The sequence below is a fragment of the Danio rerio genome, chromosome 5 (genome assembly GCF_049306965.1).
Source record: "Danio rerio strain Tuebingen ecotype United States chromosome 5, GRCz12tu, whole genome shotgun sequence".
NCBI classification, from domain to species: domain Eukaryota; kingdom Metazoa; phylum Chordata; class Actinopteri; order Cypriniformes; family Danionidae; genus Danio; species Danio rerio.
In genome coordinates, this window is record NC_133180.1 from 76,072,501 (window position 1) to 76,086,558 (window position 14,058).

Here is a 14,058-nt window from a genome sequence, read left to right on the forward strand (position 1 = left end):
TAAAATCACACTTGATAAAACAGCCTGCAGAAACACTTTGATTGACATTCTTCCTTTGTATGTGTCTTAAGAAGGGGGAAAGCCCCGCCCACCAGTGACCATCTCTCCCTCATTAGCATAAACAGCCCTGAGTGAGAAGCAGCCATCTGACATTAGAGTGTTTGAGCTGCTGGAGAGAATGTCAGCATAGACTAAGAGGATTATAAATGTGGAGTTTTAGATGAGGGCGAAGCAGTGGCGCAGTAGGTAGTGCTGTCGCCTCACAGCAAGAAGGTCGCTGGTTCAAACCTTGGCTCAGTTGATGCTTCTGTGTGGAGTTTGCATGTTCTCCCTGCATTCACGTGGGTTTCCTCCGGGTGCTCCGGTTTCCCCCACAGTCCAAAGACATGCGGTACAGGTTAATTGGGTAGGCTAAATATCTGTAGTGTATGAGTGTGTGTGTGTGTGAATGAGAGTGTGTGTGTATGGATGTTTCCTAAAGATGGGTTGCGGCTGGAAGGGCATCTGCTGCTTAAAAACACATGCTGGATAAGTTGGCGGTTCATTCTGCTGTGGCGACCCCGGATTAATAAAGGGACTAAGCCGACAAGAAAATGAATGAATGAGTTTTAGATGAAGCAGAAATGAACACTGGAGTCTCCAGACTGACACATCCTGACACTCTTCTTTGATATTTTCAGTTTTTCACAGCGATATATTTAGTCCTGTTTTGGATCTGCCACTATGCTGATGCACAGACATTTGTAGCTCCGCCTCCTTTTGAAAAGAGCACAATCTCGTTTGAATTTAAAGCGCCCGAAATGGCAACATTTCAAATCAAAGCCTAACATGGGAAGTTTCAAAGAGCTTACGTAAAAAATGATGTGTATTATTTTGCGCTGAAACTTCCCACACCAATGTTTGTCATTTAAAATACCATTCATGGAAGTCTGAGATATCTAGCAGCACTATTCCACATTGACTGGAGCCCAGAGTTAGACCAGAGTCAGATGTGGCACCTGCTATCATTTATTCCTCTGCTCTCCATTCACATGAAAGAGAAGGTGTGCGTTGATCACAGATGCTTTTATCTGCCTTTGAATCACCTTTTCCACTCATTTCCTCACTTCTCTTGCTTTATGCCTCTCTTCATGTCTCTTCTACCGTTGGCTCTGCATGTCTGTTTGTTGGTGGGTTTTCCAGACGACTCTTTCTATTTCTCCCCCATGTGCAGGATCAGCGTGTGTGCTTTTGGATAAGGTTTTTCAAAGCGACCCAAAAATGAGTTTCATTGTTAAGAAGCTTCTTGAAAAAAAATTCTACAGTGTGAGAAATTTTTCACAGTATTTCCCAAAATATTTTTTCTTCTGGAGTAAGTCTTGTTTGTTTTGATTTTCCCTTCAGTTTCCCTGTTATGACAGATGCAGGATCTCAGAGGGAACGTATGCTCATTAGGGGTGTAACGATACACTCAGCTCATGATACAATGTGTATCACGATATAATGTTCACGATTCGATATGTATCACGATATTTGGAATAAAAATTGAAAATTAAACTGAAATGCAAATTTTATTAAAAAATATTTAATTACCAAGTAAACTGTTTTTTATACATTTCTTTTGTTTCAACTTGTTAAACTGAACCTTCTTTAAGAAAATAAATCAAACAGGACTGTCTCTGGAAAATAAAACAATTTAAAAACTTCTTATAAAATATTATTGAAATGATTCAATTCAATTGAATTTAACAGTAAGAGCTTAAGGCTTTGCTTGGTCACTTGCGTTTTTTTGTGTGTGCAATCTACATTTCCAGGTAATCCGCAGTTCTATAAAATAATCCTGATCTGATGTGTGTCTGTCTGAGAGGTTTTTATGGATGGCTGTCTTCATGTTGGGCATGATGAGTGACAGGGTGGCCGTCTTTTCATTACACAGGACAGTCGTGGCTCTTTTCAGCAGTTTAGGCAGGTTTACTATTTCTTCGGCGTCGCTGATGTCGGCGCTATCAAGTGTATCATGTTGACGTGCATCAAGTGTATCATGTTGACGTGCATTTTTGTGTACCTCTGTACTCAAAAGAGTTCATGCTCGTCGTAATCATAACTCTAAAATGCGATATGATTATTTAAATAATGTGCACGCTTTCGGTTTCATTTCCACTGCTGTCCATACTTCCCACGCGGCTCCTGAACGATCACTCTGTTCCACAAACTGGATGTTGTTTACTACTTTATTACCTGTTAGTCACAACCTGCACGCGCGCGCGTCTATCATAGTCCGCCCTGTGTAGTAACAGCTCACGGTCAGCTCACGTCATGTGTGATTTTGCGGCCGCCATTACATCATTATATGAAGACAGAATGATATTTTAGGGTGAATTGTACCTTATAAATACAGTATGTGACTCTTTCAACACCATTAGGAGGTATCCATGTCGCTGTGCAAAGTATGTAAATCACTGTGAAGACTTTAAAACTTAGGCTATGTTTGACCCAGTATGCGTGTCAAAAAGCGGACGAGTCTTAAGCAATGACTGTACAACCGAAATGTTGCCAGACGTCTGATTTTGAGAGGATGGGTCATCTTCTATTTCAGCTCCACTCATCTTGTCTGCTAACATTACTGCTGCTGCAATCTGAACTCACGTGCGACAGCAGGTGGAACGTAGCTCACGTGCAAACAGCTCAACTAATAAGAGAAAACGGACGTCATATCTTAATCAAATCGTCTTAACGCCACGATGCATATTGTGGCATTTTTGCATCGCAATAAATCGTACAACGATAAATCGTTACACTTTTTGGTTTTGTCCTGAGATCTCTGAGTTTTGGCAAAATATTTTTCAGTTTTGTTCAAATGTTTTGGGAGAAAACATTAGTCCAGATATTGAATTAGCCCTGTTTGGATGCTCTGACCCTGTGTTAGCATGGTTGCATAATTAGCAAATGTCCATTATGCTTGGAATGGTGGTGGCTAAAAGGGTGATCTTGATGGATTGGAAGTCCACCTATGGCTGACTGAAACGCTTGCTGCTCTTAAGCTTGAAATAATTAATTTTGCAAGGCAGATGCTTCTAAAAATTTTGAGAAAATCTGTGGCCTCTTCCTTGCTTATCTATTTAAGTGTTGAAAGTAGAGTGCTTATAATTCATGGACAATTTCACTCTTTCTTTTCAATGTTTTGAGTTTGATCAAGTAAAACTTGATGTACATTATTTACACTATATGGTGCATGTTTGGATTTTTATTTTTATATATTTTTTATTTAATTCACTTATTAAATTTTTAATTTTTAATTTTTATTTTCTGTATTTTTTCTTTATTTGTATACGTGAAGTTTATTTATAAACTAATTTCGAGAGGATCACTTGATTACGATTGAACACAGCTGGTTCTGCATTAACTATGTATGATCCACCAATCAGACGATTCCTAACCCACTATAAAGAGCCAGGGTTTTTTCACTACAGTCCTCTTCAATTTTGAAGAATCCCCCCTTCCACCCCTGCTCCTCCACCTTTCCCTTCATAGGGCGGCACGGTGGCCCAGTGGTTAGCACTGTTGCCTCACAGCAAGAACGTCACCGGTTCTAGTCCTTTAACAGGCCGGCGGTTGTTTCTGTGCGAAGTTTGCATGTTCTCCCGTGGGTTTCCCCCGGGTGCTCCGGTTTCCTCCCACATTCCAAAAAACATGCACTACAAGTGAATTGATCAATCTAAATTTAGCACTACAGTCAAACTCTCATCCAGCAGCATATCTCTTCATAGCAATCATTTGAGTCATCAGCTCTTATCAAAAAGGGGGAGTAGTCGAGATCTACCTGAGCTCAAAGCTCCTCTCTCGCACTGCAAACGGGAGGGAGCCCAGGGCTCAAGAACCTTTTGAGTTTAAGGCTCTTACCCAGGAACATTCTCGTGGTGCTTCGGTGTTGATGGTCAGTGAACTTGTGAACTTTTGTACCTGTTGTTTTGTTTCGTTGAGGAAATCCCTAAACACACTGAAGCTCTGCCATCTGGGACGCCAATTATAGAGCTTCTGAGAACTTCCCCATGTGACAGCTTCCTGTCTGCACTCGTGACAGATATACCTTATTTCCCTGAGTATGAGTCACTTTTGAACAAAAATAATTGGAAACAAGCTGCAGTTTTTCCACATCACTTCATGTAACGCAGCTGATGTCAAGCACACACAACAGTGCACTCATTAAATTGGCAAATAATATGTGAAATTATATTGAGTATGTATTAATGTGTTTTGACAGGGTTCTTGACTCGGGCTATATTCCAGTCCTCCATCTTATTGACAAGATGTACATCATTTAATACAACAATTGTTTAGCCATCTTGTAAAATTGGAATTCCTTTTCAAAGCCATCCATCCATTATTCTAATCATTCATCCATCCATCCATACATCTATACATTATTCCATATCTGTCAATCCATCCATTCATCCATCCATCCACCAACCCACTGACCCACCCATTCATCCATAAATCCGTCCATCGTTCCATATCTGTCAATTCATCCATTCATCCACCAATGCACCAATCCATCCATCCATCCATCCATCCATCCATCCATCCATTCAGCAACCCACCCATCCATCCATCTATTCATAAATCCATCCATTCCATAGATCCATCCTTCCAATTATCTATCCATCCATCCATCCATCCACCAACCCACCCATCCATCCATCTATTCATAAATCCATCCATTCCATATCTGTCAATCCATCTATTCATCCACCAGTGCACCAACCCATCCATCTATCCATCCCATCATAAATCCATCCATCCATCCATCAATCCATCCATCATTCCATCCACCAAACAATCCTTCCATCCACCAATCCATTCATTCATTCATCACCATCCATCCACCCACCAACCCATCCATCCATCCATCCATGATTCCAATCATTCATCCATTCATCCATCATTCCATCGGTCAATCCATTCATCTATCCGTCTGTCTATCCAACCCTCTATTCATCCACTGACCCTCCAACCCATCCATCATTCCATCCAAAAATCAATCCATCCATCCATCCATGCATCCAGTCCCTCCATCCACTAACCCATCCATCCATCCATCCATCCATCCATCCATCCATCCATCCATCCACTAATCTATTATTTCATCAATCCACCAGCCCATCCATTCATCCATTCTTCCATCCACCATTCCATGCGTCCATCCATCCATCCATCCATCCATCCATCCATCCATCCATCCATCCATCCATCCATCCGTCTGTCCATCCATCCATCCATCCATCCACTGATCCTTCAACCTGTCCGTCGGTCCATCTATCCATCCATCTGTCTACCCCGTTCATCCTGTCCATGCATCAACTCATCCATCCATCCATCCATCCATCCATCCATCCATCCATCCATCCATCCATCCATCCATCCATCCATCCATCCATCCATCCATCTGTCCATCCATCTATCCGTCAATCCATCCGTCAATCCATCTGTCCATCCATCCACTGTTCCTCCAACTTATCCATCCATCATTCCATCCACCAATTTATCCATCCATCCACCAACCTGTCCATCAATCAGTCCACCCCGTTCATCTCGTCCATCCATTCGTTTCGTCCATCCATCCATCAACCCATCCATCCAAAATAAATTTATTCATTTATTTAAAATCCATTTTATTTCATTCCACCAATTCGTCCATCCATCCATTCATCACTTGTCAACAATGCAATTTTGACCTGGTGCAACAAAGCTTGTACATATTTTGCATGCTTTTAATATACACACAGGCAGTGCCGAGTAACATTGTGTCAGCTATACTGTACATCTGTGTGTTTGACACTGTGATGGTGTTGTGCGATATTAGAGGAAATGATGAGGTCTGATGAATCACACAGAGAGCAGTGTGACACGCAGACACTGACACAGGGGCAGCTGGATTAACGGCCATGTGGAGACTCACGGGAAATGTCATCTAACTGTCATTTCCTTCCATGCACGTTTCATTTCATTGTGCTGTGTAATGATGCCGCTGCTGTCTGTTGTCAACAAACTCAGTGTGTGCGCTTTGCTCGCAGGTTACCGTTTCATTTATTTACTTCATTTCTCTGGCTTTTGCAGATAAAATACCTTTAGAAGAGAGTGCTGCAGGTTAAATTGCGCTAAACTGACTCTGTGTGCTCTGCATGCTTTTGGATTTCAGTAAAAAGTGTTGTGCAGTAATGCACTGTAAAAATGTAATGAAGTCAAGACAACACACATTTTATCTGGCTTTATCTCATTCTAATAATTTAATCAACTTTCAACTAAATTGTTTAAGTAATGAGAAGTTTGACTTTTTATTTTATTTTTAGTCACATTGATTGATATAAGTTGACATGACCAGAAAAGTTAAGATGATTTAACTAAATAATTTAAAGAGCACCTACTTCACAACTTTTACAGGATGTAAGATAAGCCTTTGGTGTCAGAATGTGTCTGTAAAGTTTCAACTCAAAAAACCCGTCCATCTGTTCATCTGTCCATCCACCAACCCATCTGTTCATCTGTCATCCACTAATCTATTCATCCATTCATCCACCAACCCATCCGTCCATCTGTTTGTCCATCCGTCCGTCCACTAATGTATTTATCCACCTACCCATCCATCCGTCCACTAATCTATTCATCCATCCCTCCACCAACCCATCCATCCATCCATCCATCCATCCATCCATCCATCCATCCATCTACTCACCCACCCATCCATCTACCCATTAATCAACACATCCATCCATTTACATTCCCATCCATCCATCCGTCCATCCATCCATCCACTAATCTATTCATCCACCAACCCATCCGTCCGTCCACTAATCCATCCATCCATCCATCCATTCATCCATCCACTAATCTATTCATCCACCAACCCATCCTTCCGTCCACTAATCCATCCATCCATCCATCCATCCATCCATTCAGTAATCTATTCATCCATCAACCCATCTGTCCGTCCACTAATCCATCCATCCATCCATCCACCCATACACTAATCTATTCATCCACCAACCCATCCATCCGTCCACTAATCTATTCATCCATCCATCCATCCATCCATCCATCCATCCATCCATCCATCCATCCATCCATCCATCCATCCACCAACCTTTCCATCCATCCATCTACTCACCCACCCATCCATCTACCCATTAATAAACACATCCATCCATCTATTTACATTCCCATCCATCCATCCATCCATCCATCCATCCATCCACTAATCTATTCATCCACCAACCCATCCGTCCGTCCACTAATCCATCCATCCATCCATCCATTCATCCATCCACTAATCTATTCATCCACCAACCCATCCTTCCGTCCACTAATCCATCCATCCATCCATCCATCCATCCATCCACTAATCTATTCATCCACCAACCCATCCGTTTGTCGACTAATCCATCCATCCATCCATCCATCCATCCATCCATCCATCCATCCATCCATTCATCCATCCGTCCACTAATCAATCCAACCATCCATCTATTCATCCATCATCACACACATTAGCGTTTACTGACACCATGCGGCTGTGGTGATTATAGCATTTAAGAATTATGGTATCTATTACAAAAATACAGTTTTAAAAAGGTTTTAAACTTATAATAATCACAGACAGGTGGAACAGATCTTTTAATCCCAGTTTTATTGCAAAAAAAAGGTCTGTGTACATGTGCATACATGTTATTATAGAAACATGGCGCCTGTCAATCAATCAATGGTGTTTCTATCACTCCAGTATGACTGTGGACTCACCATACCAGCACACAGTTCTGTCCAAACAGAAGATGATTGTCATCATAGGTGTCCTTTAAGGCAGCAAGACATTTTCGCTAAATGTAATTTTTGCAAGATTTTTTTAACAATGTCCACTCATAAAATAAAATATTAGAATTCATCATTTCATTTTAAACATGGAAAAAGTAATGAAGTAGTAAACGCATAAGAGAAAGTAAAGCATGCATGAATACATGACATTAGTGCAAAAACAGAATATGCACCTTTAACATTATCATTAAATCATTTGTTTATGTTTAATTATACATGTATTTACGTTTGTCTGTGAAAAATCATAATTGAAGGGGTCATTTTAGGGTTTCAGATTTTTTTTTATAACAGAAATTCCACACCGAAAGCAATTCATTAATTTCAAGAGAATGTCAAGAGAATACATGAAAGCAAGCAAAATCAAAATATTGCATGTTCTGCAATGTAATGAAGCTCATATTCGTTCAATAATGCAAGCTTTGCTGAATGTGAGCACATTTTGCTTATGCAGTATTCAGGGCTGTGCAAACTGCCCATTTTCTAAACCTTCATTCATTAATCCTTCAGCTTAGTCCCTTTATTCATCAGGGGTCGCCTCAGCGGAATGAACCACCAACTATTCCAGCATATGTTTTACACAGTGGAACCCCTTTTTGCTGCAACCCAATAATGGGAAACACCCATAAATACATACACTACGGCTAATTAAGTTAATTAATTCCCCTATAGAGCATGTGTTTGGACTTTGGTGAAGCCGGAGCACCCGGAGAAAACCCACGTCAACACAGGGAGAACATGCAAACTCCACACAGAAATGCCTACTGACCCAGCCGGGACCCGAACTAGTGACCTTCTTGCTGTAAGCCACTGTGCCACCCAAATTTTCTAAACAAAACTGGAGCTTATGATATTTAATAATTTACAGAGGTCCCATTATGGCCAGTTTACAATACACTATAAAAGGGGAACTATTTTATCAACTTAAAAGAAATGACTTCAGCTTGTTACACTTAAAAAAATGATGTTTTTCAACTCGTTATTGTTTTTGGTTTAAAGTGAAATTTCACAAAAGATGTCTGCTGAGATTCAGCTGAAAAATCCATTATGGCGTTTCAACGTCTGCTTCTTGTAAAGCAAACATTCCCTCCATCTAAATAGGTGTATTTCCATTCAATATAGTGTGTGAGTGTGCTATTTTATGGCAATAGCATTCATAAAAATAGTAAGCAAAAAGTTCCAGCATGGCCTACTTTCAGCAACATTCCTACTATGCCCTTTAATAAGATGTAATATAAGTCTCAGGTGTGCCCAGAATGTGTCCGAGAAATTGAGCTCAAAATACCTCATGGATCATTCATTATACCATGCAGCTCTTGGTGAAAGCAAAAACATCCAATTATGCCTCCTTCCATATTAAATAATATGTGAAAAAACTGAATGTAGATCGCATGACAGTGATAATATCAGAATTGTAGTTGGATTTTTTTTTATACTAAACAATTAATTTAGTTTTATTATTTTATGTCAATGCTTTAAAGGAAGGTTTTAAACCAAATGCAGTACCTGCTATGTAATTTCTGATGCAGCGGCTGTAAGCCTTTACAGCTTATTTCTCAGTTACGCTGACAACAACAAACAGAAAATCTGCCTGCTGATGAAACCCTTTTCAATTCAACCTCCTGGAACAGTTTACAGTGCGCAGACACAAGGCATGTGAACAGAGAACATTAAAGCAGCTATAAAACTTTTCTTTCAACTATCTATTAAAATGCACACAGTGGGCACTATCATAAATCAGGCGCAATATGGTGCGGTGCACAGGATTGTTTTTTGCTATTTTCAGACCGGTGCAGCTATCATTTTCACGTTTTGCGCCATGTTGTTTAAACAGCAAATCCATTTGCACCACTTTGTGAACTCACCATATAGGGCATAGGAAAACGACGTGTGTTTGGATATAACTGAGTTTTTTTGATCACACTTCATTATTATTATTGTTCATTTATTCATTTGCTGGAAACTAGAACTGAATTTAGAAACAAATCTAACGAAATATGGCTAATGGATTTCTCCAGTGGAGTGCATCCACCACCGTTTCCTTACTCCACGAAAGTAAAGGAGTAAAGTAAAAACTAAAGAGAAAGTAAAGAGGCTGAATGGGCTCGTTCTGTTGGTCTTTATCCATGCACAGATGGTCTTTAATCTTTCTCACCATGCATTTTAGACATTAATAACATTAATGATAATAAAATGTATTTATAATGCACTTTTCTAAGACCAAAAGCGCTTACAAAACAGTCCTAAAAAAACAGTTTTAAAGTAGCTTCTTAAAACAGTTCAAGAAACCAGCAATCCTAATGTTTGTGTTTGGGTGCACGGTAGGAGAATGCTTTACCTCCCATGCGGTTAATCAATAAAATTGAGCCCAATATGTCAAAATCACAAACAATCCAGTTGGGTTGCACGGTTTACAGGTACTATGGTAGTATCATGATACTATGGCTCCAATTACTGGCGGTGTCACTGTAGTTTGTAAAGCGCCCACGTGCAACAATAAACTATTTTATTTTAATAGTCTGTGGAGCACTTTAAAGTTGCAAACTGTGTCGAATTCACGGCTTTTATGGTAGCCTATTGCACGTTTTCTAATGATTCAGTTCGAACACACATCTGAATCGGTTCATTTCTGTTCCTGTTAATATGATTTGTTAGCGAACATGACAATCTCTTTAAAAGAACGACTCACAAAGTGAAATTTGGAATTACTTTGGATTGTTACCTGAGAAGACTGAAAAAAAAAAAAAAAAAAACGGATGAAAAATGCAAAATAGCAACAGGAAACATTGAAACAATTGTTGACCACTTCATATAGGCTCATTTTGTTAGAAAAATGCTCTTTTGTAACAAATTTCATTGTGTATATTTTGTATCTTTATTTTAATGTATTTTTATTGGTCAGTTCTCTGCAAGATAAACAAAGGGTGTTTTCACACCTGCCTTATTTAGTTGGGTTGAATCGCACTAGAGTTTGTTTTCCTCTTGGTTTTTTTTAATTGGGCAGGTGTGAATGCACGAGTGCGCACCAAAAGCGGACCATAAAAGTGCTTTCAAACAAATCCTGGAGCGGTTCCTTTGTGGTGAGAATATGATCTGAACTAAAACAGACCCAACCGCAAAAAGTACTGCGCCTTTTGGACTAATCCAGCTGCCGTAGGCTGATGCGTTGTGCATTATGGGATGTGGAGGAAAAATATTTGTTGACAGCGCTTCACCAATAGAGAGAGAGAGAGGGAAAAACATTAGCTGATGGATTATTGGTAATATTTCTGCAAGATGACCTTGTCGCAATTTAGCTAAATGAATTCACGCCTAGGGAAGTGGTCTGGGGTACGGTTCGTGCAAACTCTGGTCCGGTTTACCTCTATTATGAATGCAATCGAAATACATAACGGAAGTGACCCGCCAACTGTACAACAAATGTCATTTTCGTGTTTGTTTACGTTATCGTTAACGTTCATTCGTGTGTGTGTATCATGTACTGTACCTTGGTGACAAGCGGGACTGAGCCAAGGTAATCACAGTGATAATGTCTGCTTGTCTCCTCCAAAATCAGCTTCTGCAGACATCGTGTGATGTTCTGTACGTTTATAATATTTTTGCAGCAGACAGACGCGAGTCGCTTTCTGTATGCCCAAAGCCAAAAAAATCAGTAAAAGCAGAATGACCGAGATGTGCGTATGTCTTTCCATTTTGCCGCTTTGCTTTCGTGGCCGTCACCTAGCAACAGCCGTACACAAAACAGCATCTCGATGACACAAGCGTTGAGCTTGGGTACGGTCCAGGCAATTGAACCAAGTGTGAAAGATCATCAAAAAGTGCACACAGTGGCCTCTGGTGGATTTGCACAAAACCAAAACTGCATGCAGACGTAGCTCTGAGTACATTTTTTGGACTCTCCAGAAATGTAGACCTGGGTACATATCCACAATGAGCCTGGGCTGACTAAAGAAACATGAGTGATAAATGTAATAAACAAGTCTAATAAGACCAACATTTTATAAAATTGTGTTTAATTAAGCTACAGTTAAAATATTACTCGATATGAATATATAAATATAAATATGCCTAGGTGAGGGTTACAAAATCCTCGCCACGCAATAAGACCTATTCCGTTACACTGTTATTGTGCTTTTGTGTATTTTGTTCTTAACAATGTCTGTATAGTATTATGTAATGCACATAATGTATATTTTAAAGCTGTGTTAGTTTAAGTAGAAAAGTATCTGGCCCTTGTTTGTTTTCAGATCATTTGCAATTACACTGTGCTCAATACACTTGTTTACTTCAGCAGGAGCGATGTAAACGTCTTCTTTTATAAGGTCATTGTTTTGAAGCCAAATAGGCTATTATAATTTGACATGCAATGAGAATATTTTAGCGTGCATCTAATTAAATAGGAAACAATGCATTCAAGACATTTCATCATTAGACATGCAAACTGACACTGACTGCTATATGGCTGCTCAATGAACTAACAACGTTACTTTCCCAGATGTTCACAATAATAGCAGTTAGTGTAAATAAACATACTACTGCACAGTGTCACCAAATGGACTGCTGACCTTTGCAGATGATGAGTATTTTTATTATAACCGCCTGTGCCCAGGGAATGCCTCTGTTTATCACATGACGGACAGTGATGTTAGGAACTTAATTTACCTCAGCAGTTCCCTGTCTTTCACCTGGTGCCCATTATAAAGAGCCCTTGTGGCCTTTCAGATGAATGAAAATAAAGACCGTACACAGTCTCAGTATTCAACTCTAGAGAAAAACACTGAAAAATAATTTAATTTAATTTAATAATAATTTGAAGATGCTGATTTATTCACTGATATAAATAAAGGTATTGAAAACAAAGCACTTTAAATACACGCACGATGTACTTATTTAACCAATAAAGTGAAGGATTTTGGACACATTTTGAAAGCAGATTTGATTACAGTACATGGCAGATGGAGCGGTGCTATTGGGGAAAATGTTGTGGGACTGTAATAGTTACGTTACATTTTTAATATAATTATGATGAAAATGTCTGAAATGTAAAGTGTACACTGTAAAAAAATCCATAAAATTTATAGTAAAAAATGCAGCTGTATCCACAGCTGTATACACTTAACTTAAGTACTACAAAACTTAGCTTAAATAACTTGACTTTTCTTGACTCGACTTGACTTTTCTTGACTTGACTCAACTTTTCTTGACTTGGCTTGGCTTGGCTTGGCTTGACTGGACTTATTGACTTGATTTTTCTTGACATGACTCAACCTTTCTTGCCTTGACTTGACTTTTCTTGACTCGATTTGACTTTTCTTGACTCGACTTGACTCAACTCACCTTGACTTGACTTTTCTTGACTCAACTCATCTTGACTCGACTTTTCTTGACTCAACTTACCTTGACTTGACTTTTCTTGATTGAACTCACCTTGACTCGACTGTTCTTGACTCAACTTACCTTGACTTGACTTTTCTTGACTCAACTTACCTTGACTTGAATTTTCTCGACTTGACTTTTCTTGACTCGACTTTTCTTGACTCAAATCATCTTGACTTGACTTTTCTTGACTCGACTTTTCTTGACTCAAATCATCTTGACTTGACTTTTCTTGACTCAACTTACCTTGACTTGAATTTTCTCGACTTGAGTTTTCTTGACTTGACTTTTCTTGACTCGACTCAACTTACCTGGACTTGACTTTTCTTGACTTGGCTTGGCTTGACTTGACTTATTGACTTGACTTTTCTTGACTTGGCTTGGCATGACTTGACTTTTCTTGACTTGACTCAACTTTTCTTGACTTTAACTTGACTTGACTCAACTTACCTTGACTTGAACTTTCTCGACTTGACTTGACTTTTCTTGACTTGACTCAACTCACCTTGACTTGACTTGACTTGACTCAACTTACCTTGACTTGAACTTTCTCGACTTGACCTGACATTTCTTGACTCGACTTGATTTTCTTGACTCTACTCAGCTTAACTTGATTTGACTTTTCTTGTTTCGACCTGGCTTGAGTTGATGTTTCTTGACTTGACTTTTCTTGACTTTTCTTTGACTTGACTTGACTGGGCCCTCGACTTTTCTTGACTCGATTTGACTTGACTCTGCTTGACTTTTCTTGACCAACTTGACTAAATTTTATTTAATTTGACTTTATTTTCCTGAAATTTCTTGTCTCGTCTCAACATCCCTTAACTTAACTTTTTGACTCTA

At 39.3% G+C, this 14,058-nt stretch overlaps 1 protein-coding gene across 14 annotated transcripts in view; it reads left to right on the forward strand.

Annotated features, from left to right (window-relative positions):
* The window catches only part of rgs3a (regulator of G protein signaling 3a), a 205,467-nt gene that overhangs the window by 86,515 nt on the left and 104,894 nt on the right, over positions 1 to 14,058 (forward strand).